Consider the following 12,704-nt stretch of genomic DNA (forward strand, 5'->3'; position numbering starts at 1 on the left):
ATGCTTTTTCCTTCTTATTATTTTACATAATTAAATGTTTTCTAAATTTCTGTTTAGGACTTTGAATATTTTTCTTCTGAAGTTCAGTCACCCTCCTTAAATGTTACTCAGAAGTGCACTGTGAGAAACAGTGGCAGAAGGCTTATCTCCAAGATGAGAAAAGTAAGATGTTGTTTATAATATACCTCATTAATGTCAGTTAATAATAAAGTTTATTCTTGACACTTAAAAGCATACCTTTTTTTCATTGAATTAAACTTTCTTTGAAAAGAAGAGTATTTGATAAAGCTTATAAAAATGCTGATGCTGTGTTACTTTCACCAAAGCAAGAACTAAGATTTTTATTTTACATAATGATAGGAATCAGACATGAACTCCTACAGACTTTAATAAGAGAGAATCACCTAAACTGAAGTGATGTAGTATCCCATTTAGATGCTAGATAATTACACAACTCAACGTTGAGTTCGAAACTTCTTGATTGTTCAGTGCAAGGTCCTGCCAGGAGAGCAGCATGTGGTCATTTGAAGTTCAAGAGGACTTTATCAGCGGGATAAAGGGCAGCATTCGTCCTAATTTACTGGATTGTCCTCCTTTTATCCTCCCCAGTGAGAAGCAGTGGTTAAGAATTTAAATTATTTAATTACACAGACTGGCTTTGAATCTAGTCTCTACTGTATACTAGGTGTATACTTCAAGTGAAGCTAATTTTATAACTTAGTCTGTCCTTCCTCAGCTGTAAGCAGGGAAAATATCTCAGTAGTTTGTTGTGAGAGATAGCTGACAAACATGCATGCATGTACATGGTATTGCACAATGCCTGGACTAAATAAATGCTAAAATATTATCTCTGATTAATATCCTCCAGTGGCATGTGATTTGTACTGGATAACTTCAACTACATGTCCACATATATTCCCTTTATCCAAAGAATCTTGGTCTATGATTTTAAGGTGATACTCTTTCCCCAAGATTCTAAGAGCTTTAAGAAAAATTAGAACCTAACAGCTAAATAACAGGATAGAAATACAATTGAGTTTTAAGATTATCTCCTAAATTAGACTATTGCAGGAATCCCCAGATGATTAGCCATTCTATGCAGAGTAAGCTTAGCTACCAGCAGGCACCTGCTTTGGCAGGAAGTCCATTTTATTTTGGACAGTTCTAACTGTTAGCAAGCTCTCACTTAAGTTGAACCTTTGAAGAAACAAATGGCAGTTCTTCAAATCATCAGAGAAGTGGCTACACTTTCTCCTCCTCCATGTTATATATGTCTGTCTCAATTCTTTCATTCCTCAGTTACTTTTTTTTCTTGAAAGGATGTATTTTCAAGAAACAAGATTACATTTTTTAATATAATTGAGTTAGCTAACAATACTCTTAAATAATTACACATGAGATAAAACACAGCATTCTGGGAGGATTTCAGATCCTCGTCCCAGTATATGATCCATGACGGATTATTGGTACCAGCTAGAAACTCCAGTCTTAGCTCAGACTGAGTCAGCAGCACTGCTCTACAATGTCCGTTTAATTCTTTACCCTTCTTAACAAGCATGTACTAACAATGACAGTGCTTCATGTTGCAGTTATTCTTTAGAAATAGTGTCAAACTATTTCCCAACATGGAGGTGATTTTATTTAAAAATCTCTGATCTTTTTCACATGAATTATGGCTTAGTCAAGTTACTTAAACATCAGGGCTGTAACTATTATTCCAAAGCCTCTTTTATGTTATTTTTCTGCTAGAAGTTACTGGCTACCTCTCATGAAATGTTGTTATAACTATGCCATTCATTTTGTTAATCACAGTATGTCTAATCTTCTATGGACAAAAAATTAAATAGAAAACATGTGACAAATTATAAAGAGAATTAGCCCTCCATTAAGCCTAAAATATTCTCTGACCGCAGCTAGTAAGTTTTATACATGAATGATATAACACAATTTTGGCCAAATAAATGCATTTTTTCCATTATTGTCTACACATGGCTTTGGCCTAAAATGGAGAAATTGTCAAATAAATGCATGTAGGAAAACGAGGTTTTATTGAAATAGCAATAATTGTCATTTTATCTTAAATGACTTGAAGAAAATGCCACTTTATTTCTCATATCTATACCTAATATAAACTGCCATTCTATTTATGATTATCTCTAAATATATTTGAGAAAACTCAGTTCTGATTTTATTCTGATTTTATTACAAATTAGAAACAAGAAACATAAGCCCTAGTAGAACAATTGATATGAAGAAATGATTAGTCTCAATATCAGTGCTAAATTTATTATCATGAGCATAATTTCACCTAGAACACAAACCTGAACTCCCTCTCAAACATAAATTCCCATTATGCCATATATATTTTGTACTGCATAATTGAATAGTTATGAAAAACCAGAATGCTTATATTAAATCAAATTAAATTACATTAGAAACTAATCGAGTTTTGTTAAGAAGCCTTTCAGAATGTCTTTTAAATTATTGAACTATTTTATTAATAAGTAAAAATGACTAAAATGACAGTGAGAAGTATTGTTAAAAATATACTGCCTTGCTAAGATTAAACATGAGTACCCAATTGAATTCTTTTTTGCAGTTTAACAGCTACTTTGAATATTTCTAAGTAATAAGACCTGTGTTGAAAACACAAATACCTCTCTAGGACATAGCTGAGACAAAAACCACTATACTAATTATTAGATAATTATATCTGCTTTCTAACTCAGTGGTGTTTTATTTTAAGATTGTTACTACAAAAGTTGGTCCAGAAAGTATTGAGAAAGTAAACTTAAAGAAAGATTGGCTGAACTTTGCTTTTGATATTGAAAATCAATGGAAATAGCAAGATGTTTGTCAGGAAGCAAAAAAAATATGTAATGTATATATAGGTCTACCTATTTGTCTGACTTTACCTAACACCACTTTGTGTCAAGCTTAATAATAATGAGCTGAAACAATTAAAGATGTACAGAAGCACCACAATGAAAGAGCCAGATAAACTACAGGAAACATCTCAAATTAATATTATATAAGTGTATATACCTGGGAATGAATTTTCAGCTGAAAATATAAAAACATCTGAAACAGTTGCAACTAATAATGACCAAAATATTCTAAAACAAGTTTATCAGGGTAATCCATATCATCCTATATATTTAAATCCTATGTATCTATATCCTATATATTTAAAAAGGCAAATAATAGCATATCGGTATTAAGAAAATTAAACACTGTTGATATAGAGATAACTATTTTTAATGTATTTATGGAGATTATTATACAGAGAGAATTAATAAGTTTTCCACAGATTTTATTTTTGTTATTTTATTTTGTTTTTATTTTTTTGAGACAGCGTCCTACTCCTTCACTCAGTTTGGAGTAAACTGGTATGATCTTGGATCACTGCAACCTCTGCTTCCCGGGCTCAAGTGATTCTCCAGCCTGAGCCTCCTGTGTAGGTGGGACTACAGGCACAAGTCATCAACATCAGGCTATTTTTTTTTTCTTTTTTTGGAGAGATGGGGTTTTGCCATGTTGCCCCGGCTGATTGATGTCAAACTCCTGAACTCAAAGTGACCCACCCACCTCAGCCTCCCAAAGTGCTGGGATTACAGGAGTCAGCCACTGCACCAGGCCGTGGGTTAATAATTTGTGAAATACAAATGTTACAGAATGAAAAATTAGTAATTAAGGCTACTAATTGGTGAATTTCATAGTGTTTCTTATACCTTCCTGTATGTGTGCTTTTTCTTTAAGCTTGGATTTCTGCTTATCTCTTACTATTCACTTCCTCTTATTCCAGGCATATCCAAATGCCCATCTACAATATGAAATCATCTCTTTCTCTGAAGTCTTCATTCATCATCAGTTCCTTGAATTCCTGAAAGCTACTTACAGGGCAGCATAACATGCCAATGAACTATTTTTCATTAAAGTAAATTAATTTATCTGGTCCTAGTAAGTAAACAGCAATTCAAAAAAATTAAGTACAAGTCATGGATTAAAAAAATGCAAAACAACAACAACAGAACAAAATATATTAAATGAAGTATGCGTTCATAAAGGAAAGTATTTGGGTTGAACTTCTAGGGCTCTGATCACGTGAGAAAGTAAATGACTCCAAGTAAAGTAGAGAAATATGAGAAAGAGATATACCAAAAGAAAACAGGACTTTCTCTTATTTTTGATATAATAAGAAATATATTTTACTTAAAAATTGTTTTTGTTCAATTTGTAAAAACAAACAAACAAAAATTTAAAAACAGCAAAAACAAATCAGTAATAACAACAGTAACAAATACTCATCCTCTAAATCTAAAAAACTTACACACAATCCCAGGTTTGTTTCATTATTTCTCAGACCATTGCCTAGGAGGTCAGAAGCTAGGGGTTTCAGAACTTTCCCATTGGATCCTCTACATCTGTCAGGACGCAGTGGTAGAGACACCATGGAGGATAGTGTGGGAGGTTTGAAAGGTCAGATGTGAGGCAGTGCACCGTAATGTACATTATTCCCACTCTTATTTTATTGGCTAGAACTCTAATCCCATTGACCTCACATAAGTCCAAGAAGACTGGGAATGAAGTTAAGTAATGCATACAGAATGAACATGAGAAACAAAAATATTGATGTTTACTTGCATCCTGTGCTTACAACAGATTGGCCACGCAAGTGGCCCAATTTCCAAGAGTCCCTTATTAATGTGTAGAATACCATTCAAGGTATAGAACCAGGGAGAAAAAGAAGTACAAACTACTACTGTGCTGCATAACAGATAACATAATTATGATCTCTGTCAAGCACATGGTGCAGCTGTGAAAATCAATATACACTGCTATCTAATTTTAAACAACATTGTAAATTTGAGAACCTGTATTTATGTTCGGGAGAATGTGGGTGTGCTTGTGTGTGCATGCATGTGTGTATTTTAATTAATAATTGTCTATAATTTGATGACTTGAATTGTTGAAAAGTTTCATCTTTACCTCTCACAAACAGAATGCAAATAAATGTGCAATTTGAGCTAAAATCTACACTTGTGTTCTGCAGAAGCCTTGCAACGATAAAGTATACTGCTGGAAATGTAAGTGTCCTATTGTTTGACTGGATGAAAGAAGCTTGAGGAAAGAATAAATCTGATACTCAAATAAAACCTATGGGAGAGCATTGCGTAGATTTCATTAAAGGGGAGAACAAGTGGCATCTTGGGGTTTTTAATATGGGAGGTGGCTTCATAGTTGAGGAATAAGCTGAAGTACAGAGAAGTATGTTTTAGATGTTAGAGCATATCTTTCAGGCCTCATACAGGTTACTTTTCCCGTTATATTAAAAAATATTTACATTAAGAGTATTATTTAAATTTTTCTTCTGCCCATGAGCATTATGTTGTAATATCACTTACCTTCAACTTATCTGTAAAACTGGCTAAGCCCATAAGAACTTGAGTATGATTGCGTGGGAAAGATACATATGACAGCAAATGGAGATGCTTTTTTGGGGCATTTCATGTGGAAGTGGTAGAGTGCTGTGCAGGGATTTCAAGCTGTGGCTCCTGGCAAAATGAGCTTTGGCCCACAGTATTAGGATTGTTGTGCACGGCCCACAATGCTGTTTGTAGGGATAGCAGGAAAATTCAACTTGCATTTTCACAAAGAACAGTAAATGAGGACCTCTGGATTAAGGAAAGAAACACTAGCTGAGAATCAAGTTACTTGGGAAGAGTGCTATAGTCCCTCCAGATGAAAACAGCAAGTTCAGGCTAGATTTATAGTAGAAAGAGACAAAAGTAAAACACATTATTAAAGAAAAAAAGTTCCTGAATGAAGTAGGAGTAAGAGAGAGTTAAAAAATTACTTCTATATTCAATGGGCAATGTTTTCCCTTATTGAGATCAAACATTGTGGATAAAGAACACATTGGATAGATGTTTTGACAGGCAGAAGTTTTATATTTCAGTCATTGAGTTTTTCTTTCTTTTTTCCCCCCTCACCTAATCCTATTGCAAAGAAAACAGAAATCTGGAAATTGTGGTGATTGCTTTGTAAATCTGTTTATTACAGCCATTTGTAAATTAATTCAAAATTTTTATTTTTCTCCATGTATACCAACAACCTTGAATGACTTAGCAATGTTATGTAATGGTAATTAAGAAAATACTATTGTATTCTGTTTTGAACCAAGTTATACAAAAAAAGTCTATTTTTAAGGAAATGCTGTTGAGATATTGTTTTTCTTTTAAAATGAAGTGGTGTAATGTTCTTTTTGCATAATAAGTCCCTTGAAAATATGACTCAACTGACAAAAGATGATACGTCCCTAATTTTTTGGAAAATATCAATGTAAATAAACAATGTAAATAAAAAGAGGCTAGCAATATAAGCAAACTCACTAAGAAATCTACACAATGCAATTTTAATATCTAGATAAATTTTCAATTTAAAAGTATAATCACACTAATTTTTAAGCCTAATGTTTCTGTTAAACTTTGGTTACTGGCATGTATCCTATCAGTATTATTTTATGTCTCTAAAATATTAATTTATATCTGGGGAGATCTCAATCATTAGGGAAAAGAACACTTTAATGACTATTGTTTGAAAGATAGTGCCTAATAGTGCATGCAGTATTAGTAATTCATAGGAGACCTTAAATTTGGGAAAAAAAAAAAAAGGGCATTAAAGAAAAGTTAGTTGAAGGAAACAGGACATGTTGAGTAGTAAATATACCTGGGAGAGATGAACTGTCAACCTCAAATGAAAAACAACAATAATAATTAAAGCAAAATAAGAATTAGTTCCACTTGCAATGTTTATGGCATGTTCTTAAGGCTGTACTTTGAAAACATGAGTACAAAGGTTTCAGTCTCCTGCCTACAGATCTATAACCTCCTTTCTTTTTTGACTTATTAATTTTTAAATGTTTTTTCAGTTAAAGCTTTGCCTAAACCTACTGAGTTTCAAAACTGTGATTATTTATTTTGATCTTCTTTGGAAAAGGCCACTAAGTATCATCAAATACCTTGGGAAGACAGTATGTATATATTTTTGTGTATTTCAAGTAGAATCACCTAACTCTTAAAATAATTCTAATGAAGTGTTTTTTTTCAATTCCGGTGGTAATCCATGCTAATGTAACCACTGAGGAGTCTGGTCTTTCTTAAGACTAAAAAAGATAAAAAGCACTTTTTTACCTGTTAAATGCCAAGATAAGCATTACAGTCAAAGATTTGGAGCTAGATGGAGTTTACTGAAAAATTATAATATATAGGGATCTACAAGAAGTTTTACATAAACAACTATTTTATGGTGTGCAATGGAGGCACGGACATATTGACCAAAGAGGTTAAAGTAAGAACCCTGTAAACCATGATGAGTGTCTCATTTTTCTGAATTCAGTTACAAGGATAAACTAGAGAGTATATATTGCTTTATGCCTCTGAATAAGGAGTTAGGTAAACAAAACACATTGCAATTACTCACAGTTATAATAATTGTTCTATGCATAGCAAGATGCTTTGTTTGAATTAATGTGATTAATTCTCTCAGAGAAAGGCCAGTACATTTTTAAGTCTTTTGTTCTTAGAGCTCACAGCTGCCTAAGAATAGGCACATCCATTTTCCCAACCATATTAAGTGTGCCTATGACCTCTACTTCCTTCCTCCCTTCTACGATGCTATTAGCAGGTTCTGTGCAACAGCCAAAGGCCCATTAAAAGGCAGAAATGTGATTTTGATCTTTTTAGTTTCTCACTAAATTACAGAATCAGTTATCTGGTTGGCAGCTGCTGACAATTTTATAACAGTTTATTTTTCAGCACCTCTCTGAAAAGCACCAATTTATAGTTGAAGATGCTCATTTATATCAAGACAGAATCCTCATTGGGTAGATGGGTCATTCTTGCAAACATTTGGTTTGCAAGTGACCTTCATGCTTCCAATTTTGTCTTCAGATCAAGAGAAAAAAATAAATACGTTTTAATTTTTATTTTTAATAGAGTCAGATACTGTTTTAAAGCACTCAACTTCCTACCTTCAGGGAAGGAGAATAATCTCTTACAAAGTAACTTACATATGCTCCTAAAAATGAAAGCTGTGGAGTTGAATATATGCTTAAATATATTACAGTTAACACAAATTCTCTCAATATGAATCTGGCCTGGAGTTTTATGTTTGACAAGTAGTAAACCTTTTTGCATTTTCCCTCTCCTAAGATGCACTTTCTCATTTGAGTTTCCTTCTTGTTAAAAATGCATACTTGACTTACAGCAAAAGTATTTCTTATCTTCATTTCTGAGATTGAAATATTAAAATGTCTATAAAACTCTCTATATAATTGTAAGTATAACACAAAATCTATTGTTCTTATAATAATTTTTCTAAATACAGATTAATGCAAATAAAAAATCAGAAAAAAATTATTTATGTGTTAAGATGCCACATTCTTATTAAAATTCTGCTTGGTGTTATATTACTGAATAAGCGCAAACAGAAAGTCCTATTTATATAGGTAAATAGGAGTATGTAATTATCTTGAAGTTCAACCAATATTTATTGCATATTAGTTATAATCACAAAATGTCCAAAGTCTGATCTTTTAAAGGGATATTATTTGGTTCCAGTGGAGCCTCCAATGACATGGGTAAGTATTACTTTAAAATATTAAGAAAAGATAATTTCATTAAATTGTGGTTAAAGGTTATGCTGTGCATATATCCAAGATACTTCCTTTCAAGATGAAAAAATCATAATTATTCTAGCCATTATTGTTCAGGAAAGATTTTCTAGTGAAAACAGCAGTTGACCAGTGACATACAAGGCTGAGGGAAATTAACCAGCTGAAGACAAGGAGAAGAGTTTTTCAATCAAAGAAGCATCGTGAATAAATCATCAGCCTATAATAGAATGGTATATGCTGGGAGCTACAGTTTAAAGTGTAGGACATAGAGTGGTAAATGTTGAATTAGAAGTAGTCTGGGTCACTTCATCAAGGGCCTTTAAGCCTAACTATGGAGATTAAACATTTCCCTTTAGCTGTTAGAGAGCAATTGAGAATTTTTAAACAAGAGAGCGAGTAGCACAGTCATATTTTATTTAAGAAGGATGAGTCTGCATGCAATTTCGAAAATCATTTTAAGATTGACAAGACTGGATGAAAGAACACCATTTAGTTACAGATTAGAAAGGTCTAGATAATAAATCAATAGGGGGCTGAATAAAATGGTGATAAAAATAGAGATAGAACATTGGAATGGACTTGAGCCATATTCAGAAAGAAAATTCTACAAGACTTGTTAAAATATGAAATGAGTGAGAATGAAAAACAGGAATTTGGACTAGCTATTAGATTTCTAATATTTATAACTGGATGCATGATAGAAGCCCAGGGTAATTTGGAGGCTGGAAAGGGGAGAACAGATGTAATAATTTTGTGGAAAAGATGCTAAATTCAGATTTGGACAATTCAAACTTGAACTAACAATGGGACATTTTAGAGGGCTTTCCACGGGGCATTTAAATGCAATTTTGTTAGCTCTAGCTTTAGGTTGTAGTAAATGCATTCAACCAAATATCTGAGCTTCAAGAACTGAGAGATGTTCTCATGATAAAAAAATAAATTAGGTAATTTTAAATTGTCTTATTTCCCCCACCCCAATTTTTTTAATTTACTTTTATATTTTTCCTATTTTTTGGATAAGATAAAAATAGTAACTCAGTTATTAGCTATACTAAATCCAATTAACAAGGTTTTTATTAAGATTTATTTTCTTAACTTTTATTATTAATTTTGATGATAGAACTGCCTAAATTACTAGACAATCTCTTTGCATTTTTATAGGTATCTCTGTTTTTTTCATGTTTGAAAAACCTGCTTAGTAAATTAAATAGTGAATTGAATAAAATTTGCTTTAACCAATTAGATTCTTAAATTCTAAAAAATATATTGGACCAACTTACAATATTTTCTCATTTGTAAAGTGGTGATAATATCAGCGCTACTTAGTAATGATATTCTTTTATAATATTTTACTAATGATAAAGCTTATATATTTTATCTTTCAATTACTTAGTAAAATGGTTGTTATTCAGCTGAATTATGGCTAAAAAGAGGAATATATAAGGGATATAAATTACTTTCCCAAGGTCATACTCTTTTAAATGGTTTATGGGTCATTGCTATTGGCCCCCTAAAGATTTGCTTAAAAATCACTGGCATGAAGCAGGTTGATTAATACGAGGAACGGTATACAAATTTATTGAGTGTGCATAAATAGGAGCCTTCAGAATGAAGACCCAACTTCCCAATGAGTTATGGAAACTTTGCTTGGGGTTACAGAAATAATGGGGGCTTGAATCCAGGTTATGGGATGGAAGAGAAGAGGCATTCTATTGAGGGGCAATTAACGATTGCTAGGGAGAAAGATTGGATGGGGAGGCAGAGATTAACTTGTAAATAATTTTCTTTCAAATTTAAATAATCCTTGGAGACAGTCATCACACTTATAAAAACGTCTGCTCAGGTGTAGTCACATCTTGGTCTTCTTTTCCTGAAATAGATAATGGGATAACAAGGAGGGAAGAGAAAACAATTTTTCTTCTTGGTGATTCTGGATCTTAATCAGATAGAGGAACTTCAGTTTCTTTGGGAGAGGAACTGCAGCTTCTTTTGAAGAGAAGAGAAGCTTCAGCTTCTTTGGTGGTAGTGGAGAAGGTCAGAAAGACCTCGAGGCTTCTTCAGTTCATCATGTCAGAAAGCCATATTTTGAGGTATTGATTTCTGAACCCAAACATTGGCATATTTGAAAATCACTCATGCCTTCTGAATCCTTATTTAATGGTCTTTCTATTACAACCCAATGTATTCTTTTTGCCTGCTGCCCAGAAAAGCCAATCACTGTGAACAGCAGAAGTTGCAGCACAGAAAGAGTTTAACAATCACAGGGCTAGCTAAGTAGAAGGACAGGAGATGTTTCTCAAATCCACTTCCCTAAGAATTCAGAGGCTAGAGTTTTGGATAAGGAATGAGCAAAGACAGCTTGTGAGTTTAGAAGCAAGATAGACTCAGCCATGTTAGATTCCTCCCACTGTCATAATTTTTGCAAAGACAATTTCATTCCCATTACCCTATGCATTAAATGTGTACTGGCCCAGGGAAAAAATTCCCTTTTGCCCTCAAGTTTCACTGAAAATCAACCAGGAAAAGGCAGACTAGTAGGAGAAACAGCAAACAAATTTATTAATGTGCATGGCGGGAGAATCACAGAGTGATTATTCTCAACTCCTACAGGGGTATGGAAGCTTATATACCATCTTGAAGTCACAGAAATAATTTGGGCTCAGAGCAGAGCCAATAACAGGTTATGGTGGTAAATCAAGCAAGAGTGATAAGACAGTTTATGGGAGGAACAAAGCAGGAGCCTTGGCTAGTAAAGATGGTCTTGTTATGTAGATGAAATGTCACAGGTAGCAACCCTTAGAAGGAGTAGATAATAAATGTTTCCTTTAGATCTTTAAAGTGTCAGACTCACAGTTAACCTTTTCTAGCTCTGAACAAGGGAGGGCCTTAAAGAAAGTCTGGCTGTATGGGTGCAGATGCTCTGCAGATGCAAATCTCCTCCACAAGCGACAGCTTTGCCTGGCTATTTCTGTTTGCTAGCTCTCTAAACAGTCATCTCAAAATATGTCAAAAAGTATATTTTGGAGTAAAATATTTTGGTTTCTTTCAAATGTCTGATCCAAATGAGACATTTCAAAAGAAATTGTTTATAAACTCCAAAATATTATGATAAGACAGGTGTAACACTAGTTATATCTTTAAGGATGGATAGGATTTTAAGAGAGTAATTAGTTAAAAATTATTCTGACATAGAAAATAGGAGAAAATATACAATGAGGCATCACATAAAATATTTGGGAAAATCTTTTTTAGTTTGGCTGAAGATACTGTGATATGATAATTTACTTTAGGAAGTTATAATACAGTATTTGACCTGAAGAAAATCTCATTCATGTTCCACCATTCCCTTGAAGCCCTAAAAAATATATGCACAGAACAACTAATAGAAAATAGAAGGGGAATAATATTTATTTCGCCTAAAAAAATAAGAAAAAAGGGCTCAATAAAGAACTCTGTTCGGTTGAGATGGGTTCTGTTGAGATGCTCCTGATTCTCCTCCTAGTCCCCAAATTAAGCTAAGCTGTTCAACCCAATGCACAGAATTCACAGAATAGAGCCATTAGAAATCGTTTGGAGCAGAAGTGGAGAGAGATGGCAGAATAGAAAGATCCACAGTTTCCCCTTCTGCCCCTCACAAGGATATCAAGTTAACAACTATCTACTCAGAAATGAAATGCCTTTTTAAGAACCAAAAATCAAGTGAATACTCATAGTACCTGGTTTTAACTTCATATCTCTGAAAAAAGCACTGAAGAATGGAAAATACAGTCCTGAATCAGCATCACCATCCCTCCCCAACTCTAGCAGCACTGGCGTGGTGCAGAGAGTGTCTCTGGGAGCTGGGGGTGGGAGAACACAACAATTGTGAGGCACTGAACTTAGTGCTGTCCTGTTAGAGCAGAAAGGAAACCAGGATCACATTGAGTTGATGCTCACCCATGAAGGCAACATATAAGCCAGCCCTAGCCAGAAGGGAATTACTGATCCCAGCACTCTGAACTTGACTTCAGACCTTGCCACTGAGGGC

This window comes from Macaca fascicularis, chromosome 18 (assembly GCF_037993035.2).
Source record: "Macaca fascicularis isolate 582-1 chromosome 18, T2T-MFA8v1.1".
Lineage (NCBI taxonomy): Eukaryota > Metazoa > Chordata > Mammalia > Primates > Cercopithecidae > Macaca > Macaca fascicularis.